Below are 24,360 nucleotides of genomic sequence, written 5' to 3'. Positions count from 1 at the left end.
CTTCTATTTGCCAGGAGGTGATGGGACCAGTGGCCATGATCTTCGTTTTTTTGATGTTGAGCTTCAGACCATAATTTGCGCTGTCCTCTTTCACCCTCATTAAAAGGTTCTTTAATTCCTCCTCACTTTCTGCCATCAAGGTTGTGTCATCTGCATATCTGAGGTTGTTGATATTTCTTCCGGCAATCTTAATTCCGGCTTGGGATTCATCCAGCCCAGCCTTTCGCATGATGAATTCTGCATATAAGTTAAATAAGGAGGGAGACAATATACAGCCTTGCCGTACTCCTTTCCCAATTTTGAACCAATCAGTTGTTCCATATCCAGTTCAAACTGTAGCTTCTTGTCCCACATAGAGATTTCTCAGGAGACAGATGAGGTGATCAAGCACTCCCATTTCTTTAAGAACTTGCCATAGTTTGCTGTGGTCGACACAGTCAAAGGCTTTTGCATAGTCAATGAAGCAAAAGTAGATGTCTTTCTGGAACTCTCTAGCTTTCTCCACAATCCATAATACAGCATGTTATTTTCACTAATATATTCATTTTTATCCACATCTTGGCCTGATTTACTGTATGCATTTTTGCCCACACTACATGGCTGGAGAACTGCTTTTCAAATTTGGGAAAAGTATGAATTTTGAAGGATGGCTTTCGTTTGGTTTATGTATTGTTCCAGAAAGTGTGAAGCTCACTTGTAAATGCAAACTGAATTGAATTTCTGCCTCATCCTCGGGAGAGTTTGGCAATCTGAGTGCCAACAGAAAAGGATATATAAGTAATGAAGGTTACCAAAACTTTTATTTTTAAAAAATCTGAGTCTTAGTCTTAGGGGTTTATAATACGTATCTGAAATACAGTGAGAGCCCGGGCCTGGATGGGTGGGATGTAAGCCTGGAAATCAATGTAGCTTGACTATGATATAAGCCAAGCTATTTCCTGATTTTTAAAGAAATCACTCAGCTTCAACCAAGGCTATTCAATTTGAGCCAAGATGAGATCCTCCCATCACTGGAAACAAAACAATTTTTTTTCAAGCTGACAAAGAAGCAGCTTTAATGGGAGACACGGTCTAAAGTTGCTCTTTAGGAGGGCAAGGTTGTTGCTCTCGGGGTGATGGTGTTGCTTTAAAGACAAGTACAGAATGCCTAGCTCAGTTGAATTCAATATAATTTACTCTTGGGTAAAGTTAAAGGGTAAAGGGACCCCTGACCATTAGGTCCAGTCGTGACCGACTCTGGGGTTGCGCGCTCATCTCGCTCTATAGGCCGAGGAGCCGGCATCTGTCCGCAGACAGCTTCCGGGTCATGTGGCCAGCATGACTAAGCTGCTTCTGGCGAACCAGAGCAGCGCACGGAAACGCTGTTTACCTTCCCGCCAGAGCGGTACCTATTTATCTACTTGCACTTTGATGTGCTTTCGAACTGCTAGGTTGGCAGGAGCAGGGACTGAGCAACGGGAGCTCAACCCATTGTGGGGATTCGAACCACCGACCTTCTGATCGGCAAGTCCTAGGCTCTGTGGTTTAACCCACAGCGCCACCCACGTCCCTTACTCTTGGGTAGATGTGTATATATGTGCTTCCATGTGGCAGTTCATGGACTCAGTGCTGTTGCTGCCTGTAGTTTTGCACAGGGTCCACAAAACAAAAGCCTCAACAAAATGCCATTCTATATCTTTTCCCATTTCACCCAGGATTGACCGCTTTCACAAAAAACCCAACACATAAAAGAACACCACCGCCAAAAGCTAGTGTAAATCACTAACAGCCTAGGCATAGCTGTCAACTGTCCCTTATTTGGCGGGAAAGTCCCTTATCCCAACGTTGTGCCCCGCTGCTGTCCCTTATTGATGATGTCCCTTAAATTTCCCGGGTTTCAAAGGAAGCAGCTCCTCTCCCTCCCTCCCTGCCGGCCAGGGAGGAGGGAGGCTCCAACTGTGTTGCTTGGATGCGTTGCTCACCCAGTAAGGAGTCTAAGAACGACTGGGGGGTGGAGCTTGCATGCCATGTGCCAATCAAATCGACTGCGTTGCCAGGGGACTCGCCTTTGCTCAGTGCTTCCCAGCGGAGAGGTGACGGTGTTTTTCCTTGCTGCATCCCCTTTGCTGGGTTGCTGCTCTGTGAGAACCACCGCTTGAGGCTTTGTTTGGCTGCTGGCTGGGTTTTCTGCCTTTGGCTCGGAGGGGCTCAGAAGTTGAACATACCTGTGTTCGGAAAATCCCTTATTTTGGCTGCTGATCCCTTATTTTTGAGGCTGCTGGTCCCTTATTTTCAAATCTGAAGGTTGACAGCTGTGAGCCTAGGAAGAATGCCAAATGCCAAAAAGTGAGGGCTGAAGGCATTAAGACCCCAGGCCTGAGATCCCCCACATCTGACCTAAGGCTTCTTAGCTTACATGTTTTGGATAATGTTGTAAGCCTTTGGGACCTTCCACTGGCCTTTAGCCAATCGGCAGTGTGGCAAGGTTGGGGGTATTTATTTGGCAGTGCGACAATTCTATCCTAATGTTAAGGTGGCTAGGTTTTTGTGGGAAGGGTTTTCCTTTGGTTTCTGCATACCTGTTGCATTTTCTCCTTCTTCGCAGAATCTTCCTGTTCAAAAATCCATTAGGGAAAGACCTGAGGTAGCTAGGAAGAAGACTGCGAGGGAAATAGCTTTGGGGTGCATGGCGGGGCCATTTAACATCCCGCCTATTAAAAATTTGCATTTGTCACCAATAGGGGTAGTTCCTAGGAAGGCCCCGGGGGAGTTTCATTTAATTCATAATCTATCTTACCCCAGGGGTAGTTTGGTCAATGATGCTATTCCTGGAGAGCTTTGCTCTGTCGAATATGCGTCTTTTGACGAAGCGGTCAAGCTCGTTCGTAAATTTGGTCCTGGTGCCCTTTTAGCAAAATGTGATATGGAGTCGGCCTTTAGATTACTTCCCATTAATCCTATGGATTTTCGGTGGTTGGGCTTTCAATTTGGGGAAAAAATTTATGTTGATAAGGCTATGCCTATGGGGTGTTCAGCTGCTTGTGCCACTTTTGAGGCTTTTAGTTCCTTTATCGATTGGGCCTTGCGTTTTAGGACAGGCCTGACAGGGGCACTCATTATTTGGATGATTTTTTAATTGGCTGGACCTGCAAATGACCTTTCCTGTTTTAACCTTTTGGAAGCCTTGGTGGCCCTTACAGAGGAGTTGGGGGTTCCGCTCGTGGCCGAAAAAACTGAGGGCCCGGCTACAAAGTTAACATACTTGGGTATAGAACTAGATACAGTGGCTCTAACATCTAGGTTGCCCCAAGAAAAAATGTATGCTTTTAAATTAGTCAGTTAATTCCTTTCAAAAAAAGTAACTTTGAGGCAAATTCAGTCCTTGCTGGGATACTTAAACTTTGCTTGCCGGGTGGTCTCTCCAGGACGTCCTTTCTGTGGTTGACTGGCTAGGCTTTCCTCAGGTTTAAAATTTCCTCATCCTCGTGTGCATCTTTCTAAAGGGGTGAAGTCGGATCTGGAAATTTGGTGGTTGTTTTTGGACAAATTTAATGGTGTTTCTCTTTGGCAGAACACACTAAATCTGCATGCAGACTTTCAGGTGCATTCTGATGTGGCTGGATCCCTGGGCTTTGGGCTGTATTTCAGAGGTCACTGGTGTGCACAGCCATGGCCGAAGGAGTGGCTTGGCAGGTCCATCACGAGGGACCTCACCTTTCTTGAGTTTTTCCCAATCCTAGTGGCTGTGCATATTTTGACGGAGGAGTTTAGAGACCGCAGCGTTTGTTTTTGGACAGATAACCAGGCTGTCGTGAACATCCTGGCCCATCAGTCTTCTCGTTCCTCCCCGGTCTCTGCAATCCTTCGATCCTTTGTCCTCCAATGTTTGAAGTTTAACATTACCTTTTCAGCAAAGTTCATTCCTGGTATTACTAATGACATTGCTGATGCATTGTCTCGTTTTCAGGTAGACCATTTCAGGGAGTTGGCTCCAGAGGCACAGCTGTTGCCAGAATTTTTTCCAGATCACCTCTGGAATCTTGGAAAAGTTTAGTGGTTAAGGGAGTATTCTCTTCTGTTTCCTCTTCCCTTTTAGATCCTATAGAAAGGCTTGGACAGATTTTACAACCTTTCGCTTTAAGTCATTGGCTATAGGCTATGAACGCTCCTCCTCTATTGACCACATCTTACAGTATTTAGCAAATCTATATCAGCTGGGACGTACACCAAAGACGATTAAAATCCATGCAGCTGCTATTTCATTTTTTAGTAAAGTCTTATTTGCTTTAGACCCCTGTGCAGACTTTCTTGTGCGTAAAGCTTTGGAAGGTTGGCACAGAATGCAACCTATTAGGAAGTGTGGCAGAAGGCTACTTATGATATCCTGTGCAGGATTCATGCCAAATTGAGGTTGATATGTTGGTCAAAGTATGAGGCTCGCTTGCTTGCAGCTGCATACTCCATAGCATTCTTCGGTGCTTTGAGGGTGGGCAAAGTTGTTTGTGAAGTGGCCGTGGGAGGGCATACTAAGGGTCTGCTACTGAGTGACATATCGGTGTTGGACACTGACCTGCAGCTTAATATTTCTAGGTCAAAAACAAAGTTAGGGCAGGGTACCTTGTTAAGGCTGCCAGTGACTCTTCAGGCTGCTCCCTGCCCAGTGAGGGATGTTAAGAGGTTTTTGAAATTGAGATCCCCTGGTGTTGGTCCGCTCCTCATTCATCAAGATGGTTCTGCATTAACTAGGCAGCAATTTACACGTGTTTTGTGGAAGGCCATTGCAGCCTGTGGGTTACCTGCAACAGTTTGCTGCCCATTCATTTAGAATAGGGGCAGCCACAACAGCTGTTCATTGGGGACTGTCTGTGCATAGAATAAAGAATTTGGGGAGGTGGAAATCAGAAACTTATAGAGGACACATCAGGGAACGTTGTTAGTTTTTTGTGTTTGACCCCCTTTTTGTTTACTTTCTTTATTCTTAGGTTCCTTGGGTTTAAAGGTTTGGAGTATTGGGCACAGCATCGTCCACTGGGGCAGTTTGCGAGCCATTGAATCAGGACTGGGTTGCCAGCTGGGTTTGCTGGAGAACGTCAGCCTTACCTAGGTCTCTAGATGCGGGATGCGATGGGACACATTACCGTATTTTTCACTCTATAAGATGCACTTTTCCCCTCCTAAAAAGTAAGGGGAAGTGTGGAGCGAATGCAGGCAGGAGGCTCTGCTCAGCGCTCACTTTAAAGAGCTGCACACACGCTCCGTGTGCTCTTTAAAGGGATTGTGGCTCTTGGGGGAGCCTTCATCCCGCTGCCTGGGAGAGGCTGCGCGCGGCTATCTCATAAGCTAGGACAGCAAGAGGGATCACTGCACAGCAATCCTGCTTGCTATCCTGGCTTCTGGCTTAGCCACGCACAGCCTCTTCCGGGCAGGGGGAGCCTTCATTCCGCTGCCCGGGAGAGGCTGCGCATGGCTATCCCATAAGCCAGGACAGCAAGAGGGATCGCTGCGCAGTGATCCCTCTTGCTGCCCTGGCTTCGTCGTGCGAAGCCTCTTGTGGGCAGGGGAAGCCTTCATCCCGCTGGGCAGGGGGAGCCTTCATCCAAACTAGGTGCGTCTTATGGTCTGTTGCATCTTATAGAGCGAAAAATATGATACTTCCTTTGGTCAAGGCTAAGGCAGTGGCTTGGGGACCGCCTTCTGCTCTGGTGATCCAGTTGGGGGAGAATGACCTGCCTTATTTAAAAGGCGTGGTCCTGAAGCATTGCATAATCAAAGACATGGACGATCTGTTGGCTAATTTTCCTCAATTGACTGTTATTTGGTCGCAGCTACTCATGTGACGTTGTTGGTGAGATAGTTGCTCCCCGGTTGCCACAAATAGGACCAGGAAGTTGGTGGGTCATGCAGTGGCCAAAAAAGTTTTGGCGCTGGGTGGTGGGGTGATACGCCACCCAGGCATTTCTTATCACAGGGATACTTTGTTTCGGGCAGATGGCGTGCATCTCTCTGATGAAGGGAATGATATTTGGCTGGCAGAGAATGTGGATGGCTTGAAAGGATGGCTGCAGGTGTGATGGTATTGGCAGCGAGCGCGGTGCTCATGTGGCGATTAGGCATTGGTTTAGGGGAATGTGGGGAGGGGAGGTATGGCCATCACCTGCCCCTCCAATTAATAGGGTATTCAGTTAAAGGAATTCGGGGGCCTGGATCTCGTCTGAAGCCCAGAGAGGGGCTAGGGCCATGCTAGGACCCCTGGGAACCCCAGGGGTGAGCACCAGTCAATATACACTGATGGAGCTCCCCTTGCTGGTCGTGTATCCTTCCAGGCTTCCTGCAGGGTGGGGCAGGAACCAGTTATAGTTTTGATACCAATGCCTAAGTCAATACCAGTCACATTTGTGTATTTAATAAAGTTGTGGCCAAAATTTGCCAATTAACATTTAAACTAAATTCTGTCTCCACTGTGTCTTTATTTCCATGGGAGATGGGTTTTGGGGCTCGGAGCACAAGTAGGCCAACCTTTCTTTTTACTAAATTAAGAAATTAGAAGGGTACAGAACAGCACGCGAGTTAATTTCCCCAAAAAAGAATGAAAAGCCGATCTAGAGATAGCTTTTAAAAAACAACTAGATTATTGCCACTTGTAAGAAAGCAGTCCTTTGAAAGGTCTTTCAACTGCTCATGGTGAGGAGCACGAAACAAAAACAACAATGATAACAATTAGTAGGTTGCTCAGTAAAGATGTTTTCTGGAGCATGTCCTGTTACAACAGCCATCCAGGACTTAAATGGCATGCAGAATTGGAGATGACATTATTGCAGCAGAAAGGTGAATGTTACAGCGTCAACACTCTTATCTGAAGGGGCCTCCCTGTGGAACTGGGGCTTTCTGGATCATCTGCTAGGAGGAAGCATTAGAAGAACTGTGCAGCTGTGTCACTCCTTCTCTGGAGGGGAAGAGAGACATTCTCCTGGGAGGGTCACAGCTGGCTTAGCCCCTTTAATAAAATGCACACCCAAATGACTCTGTTTCCAGCTGCCATAACAATGAATTTTGGAAACTACTATCAGATTTGATTCTTGCCATGTTATGGGTGAATTACAGGAGGCAGCTAGGTTTGGGGAGCAAGACAAAGGCATGGCAAGCACCAATAGTTAAGAATAATTCATTTCTTCTTTTTTAAAAAGAAAGGCTGACCTGGATTCTCTTATTGGAGTCAAGGGTACTCCCATGGCCAGCTATGTTAGGAACTGCTTTTTAGTTCCTCACTGTAGGCACAACTCAGTGGTGGTGTGCAAGTTAAAACTGGGAAGCCAGTTTATAAAGTCCCCTAGAACCAATTCTAATAAACCTATTCCTAAACTCCATGTAGACATTCACAATCCCTGGATAATGATCATGTACAATGGTGAAGGGGGTGATACTCAATTTCCTCCTCTCTCTCCCATCCTCCATGTATTCATCCAATCTATACAAGCTGTGTGTATGTAGGAACCTTTAAAAAGAAAAAAGCAGGGTCCATAATATCATATAGGACTACATATGCATAGTTTTAAACCTTCAGATTAATGAATGAAGACTAAGGAATTATCCACACTTTAAAGCTCCGTATCCAAGTACCCTTCTTTTTGCTCCAGAGCTTTCCCTGCAAACCCCCCCCCCCACTCTTTAAGACCTGAAAAGAGTGTGGATAAGCCCCAAGAGAGGGGACAAAGCAGGACCAGCTCTTCCATTAGACAACCTCTCAGACATGCTACACATTTGCACCTCCATTACCACTGCAAGGCTTCACTCCTCGGAAAGTTCATTCCCCAAGACATGACACTGTGGGACAGGACAGACCCAAAGTGCACCTATTTTGCTGCAAATGTATTTTAACCTTCTAAAATGATTGCTGCTGATGTGGGGCTCTCTACCGCCATTTAGTCCTAGTCCCCGCAATGTCTCAGTCTGAGGAAGACTCTATGAATCAGAGGCGCCATCATCTGAATAATAATAATAATAATAATAATAATAATAATAATAATAATAATTTTTTATTTATGCCCTGCCCTCCCCGGCCATAGCCAGGCTCAGGGCAGCTAACACCAGTAAAATTACAATAAAAACATAATTGGGGGGGGGAGAGAAACCAATTTAAAATACAGGTTAAAATACGATTTAAAATGCAGCCTCATTTTAATAGTAGCCCATAGATCAAAACCGTAAGGGGAGGGAAACATAAGGGTCAGACTGAGTCCGAACCAAAGGCTAGGCAGAACAGCTCCATCTTGCAGGCCCTGCAGAAAGATGTCAAGTCCTACAGGGCCCTAGTCTCTTGTGACAGAGCGTTCCACCAAGTTGGGGCCAGTACTGAAAAGGCCCTGGCCCTAATTTAGACCAATCTAACCACCTTGAGACTTGGGACCTCCAAAGTGTTGTCATTTGTGGACCTTAAGGTCCTCCTCTGAAGCACATTGAGTGGGCCTGATGTGACATCCTGACATCACTCCACGCTTGGCTCCCACAATGCGGGCCCCTGGCCCTATATATCCCTATGAAGAGTTTGCAGCTGCTGCAGCCTTTGCAAAAGCCCCAAAGCCCAAAGGATGGGAAAAGGTGGCAGTAGTGAGCAGCATTCACTGTTGCCTGAGAGCAGCCGAGTTTCTTTCTTTGGTACATGGCAGAAGGCTCAGTCCCAATTTCTCAACCCCTACAATTCACTGGATATCAAAAGAGGGATATAGCATTTCATGTTGATGTTGGTGTTGATGGCCAGACTCAAATAAATTGTGGGGGGATTGCGGAGGGGAGGACTTTAATGAAATTCATGAGCCCCACCTTCCAAGTCTCCCCAGTTTAAGCCAACTCATAGCCCACTACCTGTAGCCACATGAACCAGTAGCTCAGGCAGCTTTCACAAAATGTTAGAGGGGCAAACTACTTCTGGTCCCCCATCATATTTTGTGTAGTGAGTAATTGTGGAGGGAAGGGGTTTTTGTATCTGAATGCTCATCCACTCAAAACAGGCTTATTTTGCCGGGGGGGGGGGGATGTCCCTGGGGAGCACTCAGATGTGAAAAGTGTCACTAGAAGTCTGAATGCAGTTTGGGATGGAGGGGGAGGGGAGGGGAGGAAGGAAGCTTTATAACTTAATTTTGCTGATTAATTAAAATTGCACAGGGAAATTTCTATGGAACCAAATGGAGCCAGCTGCAAAGAGCCGTAGCTCAGTGGCTGTGTACATATTTTACATGCCAAAGCTCCCTGACTCATTCCATGGCAATGCCTGTAAGGACTGGGTATGTCCCTCGTGTGAAAACTGGGAGAGATCCACTGCCAGTTCTTATAGACAATGCTGAACTACCTGGGCCAATGATCTGACTCGACATGAAGCATGAACAATAACAAGATCCAAGCCACAAAAGTGGCACCATGTTATATTTAAAATATATATACTGTTGCATGACGTCATCCCAATCTCTGAGCAGTGCGAGATTTCAGGGGTTGCAGGAGCTTATCCAGGGTTTGTGTTTGCTTTGGAATCAGGAAGAGTGGAGACTGTGGTGTCTTTATGATATACTGTATGGTTTACACATAGATACAACCTGAGCCTAAGCCGGAAGGGTTCACAGAATTAACACCCCAAGGTGGCCTTGCTTCCCCATAGTTGGTGCCTTGCATTCAAACAGAAATCAAACATTGCTCTGACTCTCTCTGGCTTTCCAGTGTGTAGCTTCTAGCTCACACCTTTCAACGATCACATTTTGTCCTTCTAACTACCAGTCAGTTGAGGGATGGGAGCTCACCCATAAGGTATCTGGCACCAATCCACTTCCTTTGTTCCCTTAATGGCCCATTACTTAGGCTATCACTTCACCAGGAAGATAGCCTGGCTTATATTTTAACACTTGCTGGATTCAGGGGTTAGAAGGGTCTGGGCATACTGCCTACTACCCACCCCAGAGAAAAATCTCATAAAATATGTTGTAAAATATATACATCATGTATATGTTTGGTTTCCAGGGACCCTCAATGTTATTTGTTCTTTATCCTGTTCTTATCCCCAAAAGGCATGTTCCTGTGCTCTTAAAGAACCAAATGGGTTGTATTCACCAATCTGCTGCTCTCCAGATGTTGTTGGAAACCAACTCTCATCAGTCAGCATGGTCCAGGGTTATGAATGACTGAAACTGTAGTTCAGCAACTTCTGAGATTGGGGAAGCTGTGTTATATTGTTACAGGCCACCCCTAAGATCATTCTGGCCTTTCCCCAGCTATTGCAACCCTGTGCTAAAGGCCCTCAACTATCCCTGTGACACCATACCCAGTTACTCTGGTAACCTTCCAAATCCCCCGTCTGTCCACACTCAGGGCAAGTGGGAAGGGCAGTTCTCAATGACCCTCAGTGGCCCTGTCATGTTTTTAATGGCCCAAGCTCTGCCAGGTCGATTTGCATAGCTATCCCATGAATTTCTCTGCAGCTTGTATTTTCCCCTCATATCCCAAATAATCAAAATCCATTTATTAGGTTCTAGGGTGTGGGACGGTGGTCCCCCCCCAAACCCCCCCCCATAACAATATTATAATAATCTGTGGAACATGAGAGCTCTATCTTGGCTACTGCAGAGCTGGGCACTGGAAGGCAATGATAAAAATATTCAGATAAACTTCCAGTCCACCCCTCTACCTCATACCAATCTTCACTTTGTTCTTTATGAGTTCCAGTTTGTACATTGCATCTCTGTGAAGCGTCTGTGGGGGTTTTAACATCACTTTAACTTAGTTCACTGTGAGTCAAAGTTCTGTTTCTCTGAGGGAACCTGAGGGCCTGGAAGCAGCATTAAATTTTCTAAATAAGAGGCATTAGATTTGTGTAGTAAAAAGGCCCCTGGGATCAAATATGCTCTGTTCCCCCATCAGTAGTCTCTCATTTCAGAATGGACCTCTGGACCTCTGAGTCAGACGAAAGATCTTTACAATCATTAAATCAGATTGACAGGCACTGCCTTGAGACAATGGAAGGGCTTTCTTTCCTATAGTGCACCTTTGCCTTTTCATCCCAGAAGAGCTGTTATTCTCTTACAAGTATATCATTACCCAAAACTTGATGTATTATTTGCATAGCAGGCGAATCCAGCTAATTAAGAAAAAGAGCAGAAGGCAAAGCTGGGTGGCGAAGGACCTTTAAAACTCCGCGAGCCGCATTGTGGTGAAAGGGTTGTGTCTTCTTGCCAAGCAGTCTAGTCAGGGCCAGATTGACAAAGGGGGAACAAGCTTTTCAGGATGCATTCTTGAACTCTGCAGCTAACAGTGACCAACTAAAAGTTTCTGTGAAACCCAGATATAACCCCAGCCTGATAAGGAAGCTTCCTTTGCAGACCCTCTCTAGTGTGAAGATCACCAGAGGGGACCCTCTTGGTAGTTTCATCACTCTCAGAAGTTATCGAGTGGCTGTGGCTCCTAAACAGTGAAATTCCCTCCCCATCTAGGTCATTTAGCATCCTCATTATCTTGTTTTCATCCTATCCTAAAGATGCCCCTCTTTACCCTAGTCTTTGACACCTGAATATATCCATATCTATATCTTTGTGTGGGCTGGGCTATCCTTTGAAACTGTTAACTAAGCAAATACATTAAAAAGACTATTTGAAGAATAGTTGCCAACTACACGTACAACTGTTTTGGAGATATATGTGAAATGACATCCTTTAGCCCCAGATACCCCTTCTCTAGGCATGACCTCTTCCACAACAGACGTAAGCATATTGGTAGGGAAATGCTGAGCCCTGCTGATTTATCTATTCTGGGGATAAACAGGAAATGCTGCAGTCCAGATCTGTCAATCTGTCAACTTTCTATAAGCAGCAAATCCACATTAAAATGCTTTTTAATATAGGTGAATAAGATTCATACTGACGGTTATGGATGCTTCTGGGTTTCTTTGGATTACTGCCTGCATCTAGAATGGGTGTGTTTGCAGGCTATTAAAGAGGGAGTTGTTGTTGTTGTTGTTTTGCCTTTCTGTGTGCACACCTCTTCTCCTACCATCAAAAACATAGTTGTTATTCTCTAAGCACATGTTCGCCTCCCAAACAAAGCTGGTGATCATCATCCAAAACATAACTAAAGACCAGAAGATGTGCTAACAGTCATTAACTTATTGCTCCAGGGCAAAAGGGATTAGACAAATCTATTTTAAGATTTTTAGGCTGGCCTTGAGCAAACCAGTCAGGTCAGCACACAACCAGCATAAATGAAATATTGATTTAAAATGGATAAATTCACACACTGACAAACAACAGATGGGAACAAGATTTCCCAACTAGGTACCCTCTAGATGTTTTGTAGCAGCATCAAAGCAGGGCAGGGCAGGGCAGGGCATCTGCTGAGGTTCCACACCTCTTCACAGGATTCACTGGCAAGAGTACCCAGGACCCGCTCCTCCTCTTCATTGTTGCAACTTGCTTGTTCACCGCCTCTTCCTCTGACCCAGACAATAGTAGTAGTGAGAAGGAGGAACAGCAGATGCCACTGCCTGCTTGCTCAGTGTTGTTGGCATCCATCTGTCTTGAGAGATAATGGAATGTGCCTCCAGGGGTGAAGTCAAACTGCTTCTTTAGCAACACGGAAGTGACCTTTCCAGGGTGCAAACCTTGGCAGTGTGTATGGAGATCCTGGGTTGCCCAGACAAGACATTCCTCTCAGCCTCACTGATGTGGTCCAAAGGAAAACATTTGGCACCAAATTAGCTGCAGGAGAGGCTGGAAGGAGGTGTACAAGGGACTATCCAACCATATTAGGGACTCCACTCTGGATTTGTGTAGGGTTCACTCCTTAGCCTTTTCTTCTCCCGATAAGGACAGCAGAGGTTTAGGATCAAAGTTTTCCTTCTCCTAGATGTGCTGCATTCCCAGGTTGATAAGCCCCATCTGCCCCTCACTTCCCTCTATGAGAAGTGCAGAAACTGCCCTTTTGACCATTAGACCCACTATTGGTCTCATCTGCTGAATCTGCCAAAGTCTATCTTTGCATGGAGGGGAAGTCCCTAAATCACCTCATTGGCTACCCTCACCTGGATTAGCCGGACAATCAAAGCCACTTCCTGGGGTGGGGCTGCTGTTGCATGTAGACTGCTTCTAGGAGCCACAGGTGAGAGCTGGGTGCAGGATGGGGACCAAAAGTGGACAAACTGTACCAGAAGGAGCATGACATGTCCCCCACCAAAGGTACTACCCCTTCCCTAACATCCCATACACTTCCTTGCTCAATGACTCTCTGCCTAACAAGGAAGCTGGTGTTAGCAATACTGAGGAAGAGCAACTTATGGGGAGTGAAGATGTAGTGGAGGCATGGTCCATGGAAGGTGCCCTGCCCAAGAGCCCTCCAAAACTTGGAGTCAACACATTTCCCCCAGAAATGCAATAGGAGGAATAATTTGGGTTGTAAGTTAAGGGTTAATTTTATAATCAGTAAGCCAGCTATTCAGGAGGGGATGGCAGAGGTTCTACTTTGCACAATAAACCTATGGGTTTGACACATATGCTTATTTCTGCATATTCTGATTTTCTTATTCCCAGGGTTTAATTATAACATGGAAGTGTAAACATTTAGATAACATATTTCTAGAGATGGCTTTCTATTACAATATCTCAATTATATTATTCTATGTGCTATCAGGGAATCCACGGCTGATAGCTTCTTTGTCTTAGAAATAATATCCAAGAGTACAACACACAAGAGAAAACTCAAAATTGTTCCTGGAATGTCTTACTCTGGAGCATGTTCAGGTCCTTAAAAGTAAATAAAGGTGGTTCAAGTTATGAAAACTCCATATTCGAGGCATGCATATCCACCCTTAGTTGGATCAAACAATGCAGGGAGGTGATGGAGTGATTGCACACCAACCTTCAAGCATTCAAATTTACAGTGTGCATGTAGAAATAGGTATGCACACTCTAATCCAGGAGTAGCCAATATGGTACCCTCCAGGTGTTTTGTATGGCCACTGGTCAGGAATATGGGAGCATCAACCAGCAACATCTGAAGGACCATAGGTTCCCAGTCCTTGTATAGCAGGGATAGGCAACCTAAGCCCAGGGGCTGGATGCAGCCCAATCACCTTCTCAATCCAGCCCATGGACGGTCCAGGAATCAGCATGTTTTTACATGAGTAGAATGTGTCCTTTTATTTAAAATGCATCTTTGGGTTATTTGTCGGGCATAGGAATTCGTTCATTTTATTTTTCCAAAATATAGGCCAGCCCACCACATCATCTGAGGGATGGTGGACCGGCCCATGGCTGAAAAAAGTTGCTGACCGCTGTTGTATAACTATGGAATCCATTACCTTCTGCATGCAGAATGTGTGCTCTAGTACTGAGCTACAGCAAGACTTGCACCAGCCCCAATTTTTCTAATGCTAAATGTTTACCCCAGGTATGGGCAACTTCCAGATTTTGCTGGACATCAACTCCCATAATCTATTACTATTGTCAACACTGGCTAAGGGTGATGGGAATTGGGTGGGGAACCCCTAGCTGTCCAACTGTTGCTCCAACTCCCATCATCTCTTGCCAGCATGGCCAGTCATCTGGGAGGATGGGATCTGGAGTCTAGCAACTTCCTTGGGTACCATGTTGACTATTCCTGTGTTTTAGGATGCTCACTCTTTTTGAGTTTGCTATTACTCTGCTGTGCAGAAACTTCCACAATCCAAATCAAATTCTCTCTCAACTTTCTCTTAATGGAATTTAAAACCAATGAAATGTTCAGTAGAAAACAAGAGTCTCTAGAAACCCATGTCACAATTAATTTTTGTAATAAAATGTTTATATAAATGCATTGATCGACTTTTGGTTTTGGTCAACTTAAGATGCATTGTCCCTTCAGGTAAGGATTGGTCTTGGCCTCAATCAATATCAACCTCGCAGTTCAATGCATGGTGATGCTGGCTTTCACAAAAGTCAATATTTGCTTAATGTGTTGTATTCTTGTTCCAGATACAGAGTTTTCTATATATTTTCTTCCCACAGCTGTCATTGAGCATATAGCTCAGTGGTTACCACATTCATCAGACTGTGTTTCTTCATTCCTACTCTTCAGTATTGGTTTCAAACTCAATAAAACTATGATACTCTTCCACACTCAATCCTTTTCACTTTAATCAAGGTACTAGTCTCATTGATTATAGTGGAACTTCTTGCCTGAGTAAATCAAGCATTATCTTGTCCTTTACAAGTTGCCTCTCCAGTCCTGTTTGGAAGACACTGAATTTAAAAACAAAATATGTTCTGCTTAGGCTTATGTTGGCAGTGAACAAATGCAAATCTGCTTCTTGGTTGCATGTTGGACACTAAGCCATAGCATTCCTATACTATTATCACCAAAATGTTGTGCATGTAACATACTGAATGAGCACAGATGGGCAAGCATGCCATGCACTCTTCATTCTTCTCATCTGAACTTCCCCATCCCATGAACATTCATGTCAAAGTTATACTTCTCTACTATTCACCTTCTTGCGACAAGTATCCCTCTACCACATTTTCAACAGACACGTATGCCATGCTCATCAAATTTATCCAAGGACTGGTGGTCCTTTCCACTATGTGGTGTTGTGAAGAAGGAGAATGGCATCTCAGGTCTACTCTCAAAGCTTGCATCTCCCTCTGTATCTTTCCCAACAACCTCTTGCTGATTGCTTCCATCATTTCCTTCTAGTCTAGTCTCATCTCATCTTCCTTTCCATCTTTGCAGGGTTATGTATCACTGGACTTTTTTGTGGAAAGGTGCTGTTAGTCTTACTCCTGACAATGTTTTATTACGCGTTTTGTATGTTTGTGTTGTGAACTGTCTTGTGATCTTCGGATTGAGGGATGGTATGCAAATTTAATAAATAATAAACAGTGTAATGTCATTAAATCACTTTTATCATTTTTATAAGTGAAGAAGAGTAAATTCACATCATTGTGCTAATGGGTGGGAGAAAGTTTATCATTGACCTGCTTCCCTAGATTTTCTAGTAAGGCCCAGAAGTTCAGCAAAATTCTCCTCTCCACTTGGTAGGGAAATGTTGATTTGTTACAAGTATAGCCCACCTTTCTTCCATGATAAAGCTGAAAGTGGTGTACATAAGGTCTCCCTTTCCAGGCATTAATCAGACCGAGGCCTGCTTACCTTCAGTGAGACTGTCATACCGTCTACCCAGGCCCAAGCGAGTTCTCTTACTATGTATAATTACATACATACAGGGCTTTTCTTTTCAGCCAGAACTCTCCAGAATTCATTTCCGGCACTTCTCAAGTGGGCACCATTGCCAGCCATTGCCATTATAAGAGAACAAGGGAGGCATTTGCAGTGAGTTCCAGCACCTCTTTTCCCCATAAAAACAGCACTGCAAACCATCCTGCACTCTTCTTGGTGGCTTCTATCTTCCTAAAGAGACTAGACTGGCTCCCACCTTGTCCTTCCACTGGCAGGTGAAGACTCTTTTATTTAGGCTTTTGGAACTTGACTGCTTTTAAGGAAATGGCTTTTAAATAGCCATTTTTACCACCTGCATTTTAATATATTAATATATGTCTGGTGCTGGGTTTTGACATTGGCCCACCATCTTCTTGCTCGTTAGGCTCTGGGTCATGCAGTAACAAAGGATCCTGTGAAAAGTTACCATATGGTGGTTTCATGATGTCAATTAGTGGGTGTTAATTCCCACTGGTCACAGTCTGAGGTTGCAGCCAGGATAAGGCCCTACTCTTTGTCTCTGAAGAAGATCTCATTGGGTTAGGAGGCTGAGCCAATCACAGTTGTTGGAAATAGAACTTCAGGGATCATTCAATCAGTAACCTAAGGGATTAATTCTGCAATTATTGTGGGTTACAGAAGATACTGATTGGATGGAGCTTCTAGTCAGTTGGGACTGAGAAAGACTGGTGAGATTTGCCAGCTGTAGAGATAAGTGGTTTTGAAGGAGTTTCCCCCCTATGGAGGCCTGTAAATAACTCAAAATCCATCTGTTTATTTCTCCTTGTATCATACACTGTTTTTGTTTAGTTCACCTCAGTAAAGTTTGATCAGTTTCTTTTCTCTCTGGACTCCATCTGCTAAATTCAACTCCCTCAGCAGTGTCCAAATATACAAGGAGAAATGTCAGGGCAAACCCTATTAGGGTGGCTACATAGGCATTGCCAAAACCAAGAAAGTGCATCACCTGAAAAGAAGACATACCAGCAATTTGGAATTGCATACAATATGCGTATGCTAACTTATATGTACAGATGCAAATTTAGAAATATCTACTTTTTTAAAAAAAGAAGAAAAAGAAATACCACACATCTCACTATGGTGAGGAAGACTGTGACCTGGTGACTTGTAGTCCTGCTACAACTGCCCCTCAGTGCTGACTGTTAACAGACAACTACAAGGCCCCTGTTGTTCTCCCATCTTATGGTCTTGATCTTTAAACTGGACTTCAACTAGACAATGCTTCAAACAAAGTACCACTGTCTGAAAAATGGGATACCTTGCCAGTTTATTCTCTGTGCTGATTTTGGGGGATGTATACACCACACCACTCTAAGGAACTTGGCCATCCCATTTGCCAGAACTGGAAGTTCCTGTGCAGGTTTGGTAGATAAAGTTCTTTGCAAAGTAACATTCATAGCACTTACAACTGCAAGAAGGGGGGGGGGGGCTTATTCATCCAACGTTTTAGAATTCCAGCTGCATTCTGTATCCACATGAAACATTTATTGAAATGGGATATCATTGGGTAAAGCACTGAAAAGTACATTTGTCATTTCCCTCCTATCAGCAAGAACCGTATATCAAAATAGATGCGGCTGTTTTCCACATTATTTTCATAAATAAATATACAGGTTATTGATAATACGTATATACATCTTTGAGCTTTGTCACATCAAATGCAATGAATACATTGTCCAATATATTTACTCCTGGGGAGGAGAAAATATATATTATAATCAATTAATCAATTGTTGAATGAGTTGTGGTGGATTTTGCAGAAATGCTGTCAGGATGATGACATCTATCAGCAAATCTCTTTTTTATGGATGAGATGAATATGTTACATTAAAAACCATCTAGTTTCAGCTCTTGTTCCCATCTTTTATTTTATTTTTTTGTAGTCATATGCTGTACTTGTTTTCTTAGCAGTACTGGCAAAGAAAATATTACTACTTAGGACCTGAGCTTGCTTGCAATGAAATCAATATCCACAAGGTCAATCATTAGCTTCAGTGGCTTTCATATTTTCAACTTTTTAGGGGCCCCGCTTCCATATTAACTTGTCTGCTCAGGATTCTTTGTGCCTCTCTCATGTAACTCCTGTTTCTTTCAAATGATTCAGGGATGTGTTCTAGAATGCCAATTTAATTCATGTGCGGCACGCACTAGATTCCACAACGCTAGCCAAAAACCACCCAAATGGAATATATGTATCCTTGAACTAGGTCAAAAGCCAACATTTTATGATGAGTGCAGCCAGGGGACAGGGAATGAGAATAGCATTTGGGAAATGGTGGTAGTTCGGTGGTAGAGTATTTGCCTTGCAGGCAAAAGATTCCAGGTTCAATCTCCAGCTATGGCTAGGAATGTCCCCTGCCTGAAACCCTGGAAAACCTCTGCTAGTCAGTGCAAGCAATCCTGAAGTAGATAGACCAATCGTCTGTCTCAGTATAAGCTAACTTCCTAATGTTCCTAAAACATAAATACAAGTGTTCTAACACATTAAACATTAATTGCATTACTTCCTTTGGTGAGCAATAGTGTAGAATACCGCCTGCCTGCTTTCCCCCCTTCTATCTCCATGAGAATGGCATCCTTAAAAAAGAAAAAGAAAATGTGAGAGATGTACTTTGTAAATTAAAAGCTGAACATTTGTTTTACAGAGGACCTGAAACATCAGTGGAGGGCACCCCAATCCTGTGTACATAGGAACCTGCAATGTGCCTGGTCATATTTGTCCATCCAGCCCAGTACTGCCTACTCTGATCAGCAGCAGTTTTCCAGGGTCTCATAATGAGCCCATCTTGTGCTGCCTGCACTTTAATCTCAGGATACCAGGGACTGAAGCTGGGACCTTCTCCATGCAAAATGTTTCTCAACCGTTGAGCTACAGTATCCCTCCATGTCCTTGCCCCTGCCCCAAGTTGTAATGTACCAAACACCATTTTGTGTAATGCTGGAGAAGAAGGTTGTTTGGGGGGAAAGCTCACCATTCAGTATTGATGCTTCTCATTGAGGAAATATGAAAACTTCTAAGGAAACTTACCACTTGAAACTCAGGGCACAGACAGCCAAGGGTTGGGAGTAGGAGGTGCTGTTTTTCAGCTCCTGCCTGTATGGTCAGTATTCAGTGCATACAGATGAGATATGACGAACAATTATTTATTGATTAAAGCAACTGTCTAGCCAGTATTAACAGATCTTGCCAAGGCTACAGTGAAACTCACCTACCAGACACTAGCCATGTTACCACTATTCTCTGGCTAGAGATCCTTTGCGTTAAAGCAATGGTCACATCTCCAAGGGCTGATCTCAGAGAATAGCATCAGGGGATTATGTGTCTAAAACCTGGCATATTAGCTGCAGCATGGCACTATTTTGTCTCCAGTGCTATATAACATCTGCGATGCTGGTGGTGCTGGGGTCTAAACCACCAAGCCTCTTGGGCTTGCCGATTGAAAGATTGGTTCAAATTCCTGTGATGGAGTGAGTTCCCATTGCTCTGTCGCAACTCCTGGGACAACCTAGCAGTTCGAAAGCACAGCAGTGCAAGTAGATAAATAGGTACTGCTGTGACAGGAAGGTAAACAGCATTTCCTTGTGCTTTGGCTTTCGTCACGGTGTCCCATTGTGCCAGAAGCGGTTTAGTCATGCTGGCCACATGACCCGGAAAACTGTCTGTGGACAAACGCCGGCTCTCTCAGCCTGAAGCAAGATGAGCGCTGCACCCCATAGTTGCCTCTGACTGGACGTAACCATTCGGGGGTCCTTTACCCTTTACCTTTACCTTATAACATCTATATAAAGCCACTGGGAGCAATCTTCAGGAGCTTTGGGCCATTGGATTAGCAGTACAGTGGTACCTCAGGATGTGAACGGGATCCGTTCCAGAGCCCCGTTCGCATCCTGAATGGAACGTAAGATGCAATGGTGCGTGTGTGCGTGCGCGGGTCGCATTTCACCGCTTCTGCACATGCGTGTGACGTCATTTTCAGCGTCTGCGCATGTGCGAGCAACGAAACCTGGAAATAACTCACTCCGTTACTTCCCGGTTGCCGCAGAGCGCAACCCGAACGCGCTCAACCTGAAGCACATTCAACCCAAGGTATGACTGTATTCTGATGTTGCCTAACTCTCTTTCACTACTAGTCAGGAGAGGCCATGCATAAGCCTGGATGCAGTGGTGGCGTGGATGAGGGTCAATAGAAGCTGGATCCTGCTAAGACAGAGACACTGCAGATTAGTGGTTTCCTGGTTTGACCTTTGGAAAAATTTTCCGTTCTAGAAAGGGTTGCACTCCCTATGAAGGAACAGGTACTCCATTTATGGGTGCTCTTGGAACCATGTTTGTCCATGGAGGCCTAGGTGGTTTCTGTAGCGAACCGCAGCTAACACCAGCTTCAGCTGGTGCAGCAACTACATCTTATCCTGGACATAAATAACTTGGCCACTGTGATACATGCACTGGTAAATTCACTTTATTTTGCTTTTGGCTTTTATGTGTTTGTTAACTGCCTTGGTATTCTCAAAATGAAAGGCGATACATATAAATCCTGTTCATAATAACTAAACATAATCCACAGATCTAATGGCTGCTACATGTGTTATAACTGGGTGGAAGGATTACCAATCAGATTTTAATGGTTATAAAGAATCTGGAATATATAAAAAAAATAAAGAAGTAGGAGACCCCCCCCCCCAAGTTATCCCATATCTATTATATGGAAAGTAACTCTGCTTTGTATCACCTTTATGAAATGCTTCTATATATGAATTTTCACGAGGACCTTTTAAAAAACAAGTAAATCACAAGCTGATGTGAAAATGTGGAGAACTGTATTTAAGACTGCAAAGAAGTGAACCCAATGGGATCCAAAATTGACATTTGCCCATCTCTAGAACAAATATTTCTGCAGACCAGAACACTTGAGAGAGTTTGATACTAGCCAATGAAAGTGACACCGTTTGCTTGAACATGGAATGAATTATTGGGGGGGGGGAGGAGATAACCAAACATAAGCTTTCAAAAAATACCTATGCATGAATGCTAGATACACAAAGGACTGGTCACAGGAAGAAGAGAAATCATGCGACAGGAAGCTGAGGAAACAAAAAGATCACATTAAAAAGTTGCATGATTTCTTTACTTATTTGTCGTAGGAGCAACAGTGATGGGTGGGGAAGGGGAAACTGAAATCAATTAACCAAAGTTAAGAAAGAGATTATTATATCTGTTGTAAGTCTAGGGCAATTTGTATTGGCTAGATCTAAAAACAATTTGGAACAGACTCCAGCACAAGCAAAATCAACTCTAAATGAAACTTAAAAGTTGTTTTATTGAAATAGATTCCAAGAGCTAGCACCTGAATTATCTGCTTAGCCTAGCATAACATTCTGGTTGCAAGATGTCTGATGGCATTGCTGTTTGTGTTGGGGTTATTATCATCTTTGGGTTGTTGTGGCTTTTTTAGATGACCTAAGTTTACAAAAATTGTGTCTAGGAGCAAGCAGAGTTACGGCCTATATATCTGAGTGTTGAACCAATCATTTAGTTGACCTCCTTGAACTGCTCTCTACCCAGGTGTAAAATTAAGGGGAGCCATATAATCCCAAACAATAAGAATTCACTATCAAAAACAAAAGCCCAATACATTTCTTCCATCATCCCAAGAATGCGCATGGGGGGGGGGGGACACCTGAGCTATAAAATAAGGGAGAAATATGTGTTTTTTAAAGCAAGGATATGAGGAAGTTTTGAAACAAAGCTTAACCCCTTTCCCCTGCTAGCAGTTCATATATACCATTTAATATTATCAATACTTCATATGTATATGTGTGTATATGCAATTTTCCCCAATGTACACATTTTTGCAGAATATTTTTGTATGCTGCTTTCACAAATAAATGCATATTTTGCACACATCCCCCAGTAAATGCATTTTTGTATCCATTGCTTGGCTGGAGGATTTGAAGAAGTGCAGATTCTGAAGGATGATTTTCTCAGTTCATGCATATCTTTGGAAAGTGCAAATTAAGTAGATTTGCATTTAAATGCAAAGGGAACCATATTTATCCCCTATTCCTAGCTTGTGCACACATTACATTGAACATAGGCACTTGCCATCCCTACACATGCACAAGAGCTTGTGTGAAACAATTGTTTGTGTGTTTGCGAGTGTACACTTGTTGACTTAAACAAGTCAGCTACTGTGTACACAGAACACTCATTGAATGTGACTACTCCTATATTTATAAACAAAAGCCACAGGTGTCCCCCAGAAAGCCAGGTAATTGGCTGCAGAAATGTAGCTATATGCTGAATGGGTAAACTCACCCTGATACTACATGGAACCAACACCATAGCTGAATCTAATTTCTTACCGTTCCTTCCTATCCTTTGTATAAATTTGCTTTCCCTTTTGTTTGGCACTGTTTGTCATTTAGTATTTGGTTTGATCTATGAAAACAGCAAGCATATTTTAAAACCTGCTTCCATTTTTACATCCTTATTTCCTTTGACCCAAAGTAACTTCCACTCCAAAGCTCTGTCTTTCTAATTTGTTGTTTGCTTTCCATTTCCCTCCCGATACTACACAGTGCACTTCAAGATATTTTCTTCCTATTGGTTTGATTACGACAGAGAAATTGCAAAGTGTCTGCGTTATGCGTTGATGGACTGCATTGTTCTTTCATTGCATCTGAGAGAGTAATTTTAAAATAGGATTTATTATTATTTTTTTATAAATTTTATTTTATTTTATTTTATTATTATTATTATTATTATTATTATTATTATTATTATTATTTTTATTCTCTCCCTATCACACCCCACCCTCTGCCACTCAAAAGTCTGATGATCACACCATATAGGCAGACAGTATAGGTTTATTGCCAGCAAGAGTTTAAAGGCTCATTGGGGGAGGGGGAAGAATCCAATTAGAGAAAGAAGTCCTGCTATACCTATTGGTTCCAGGAAGTGAGGAACATAAGGTTTCAGAGTCACAAGCAAGGGAAATCTAATTGCTACTTATCTTTCCATCACTTGCTCATTGCTGTTTCATAATTGTGTTCTGTTGTGCAGAGAGAAAGTGGTTATATTGGTATGATACATCTTTCTCTTTTAAATCTTTCAAAGCCTTCATGTCACTGAGCTGGATCACAGTTAACTCACAAAGCGAACTTTGCAAATGCATACAGAAAGGTATTTCTTTCTTTTGAACTTTGCAAATGCTACATATGCTGCTCTCCGACCCCTTTCCTGTTATACAAATGCTAGTGCACTGACTGTCACTATGTAGATGACAAATGTCATAACAAGTCATATTTTTATATATATTTTATTGTATTTACTACTTTTATACACTACCTTTTTCCTCCAAGGTGCTCACCATTACAAACCATTCTCTCCTCCTCCTTTTATTCCCGCAGAAACCCTGTGAGGCAGGTTATGCTGAGAGTGACTTGACTGGCTCAAGGTTACCCAGTGAGATTCATGACTGAGTGGGGATTGGAATGCTTAACTGAGCAGTTGCTATTTTATGGTTCTGAGGAATGTTCTTATTTATTTATAAAAGTGTCGGAATGTTCAGGGTGGCAGGAGAATTTTATTAATATCCTTCCTAATTTGCACTAGCAAGTTCCTTTACTTAGCAGAGTGCATTCCCCTTCATACAGCAGAAAACTTGTTGCAGGCTCGTTAGAACCTCTTACTATTATGCAGTTTAATCTCCCTCAGATGGAATTCTATGTTCCTGGTAAGATCCCCTTTTAAATCCCTCCTAAAAGAATAAAGACATCACAGTCTTATTCATAAGCAAGGGAGGATGCTCCAGGCCAGGAGGAACAGGAAGTTTCAACTGGCAAGACTAAACATTCCCTTGCATGCCCACTCTAGCAAAAAAGAAATGTTGTATTTGACTGCTCCCAGTGGATTACATCCCACAAAAAGCACTTAACATTGCATAGGTGTTGAACAAAGATTAAGGCCCCATCTGCACTATACACTTAAAACAGCATCGTATTAGCTAGGGCTTTCCCCAAAGATTCCAGGGGGTTGTGGTTTGTTAAGGGTTCTGGGAACTGTCAGGAGACCCCTATTCCCCTTACAGCGCAATCAATCTCTCTTCACAGGGAACTCTGGGAATTGTCCTTCTATGT

The 24,360-nt window shown here is 43.4% G+C and overlaps 1 long non-coding RNA gene across 1 annotated transcript in view; it reads left to right on the top strand.

The window, feature by feature from the left end:
* LOC308468372 overlaps positions 1 to 24,360 on the top strand; it is a 61,853-nt gene that overhangs the window by 2,152 nt on the left and 35,341 nt on the right. The window lies entirely within an intron of this gene.

Source organism: Podarcis pityusensis (genome assembly GCF_964106645.2).
Source record: "Podarcis pityusensis genome assembly, chromosome: Z".
NCBI lineage: Eukaryota > Metazoa > Chordata > Lepidosauria > Squamata > Lacertidae > Podarcis > Podarcis pityusensis.
Note: the sequence above shows the minus strand (reverse complement) of the source record. Positions and strands in the feature narration are given on the sequence as shown.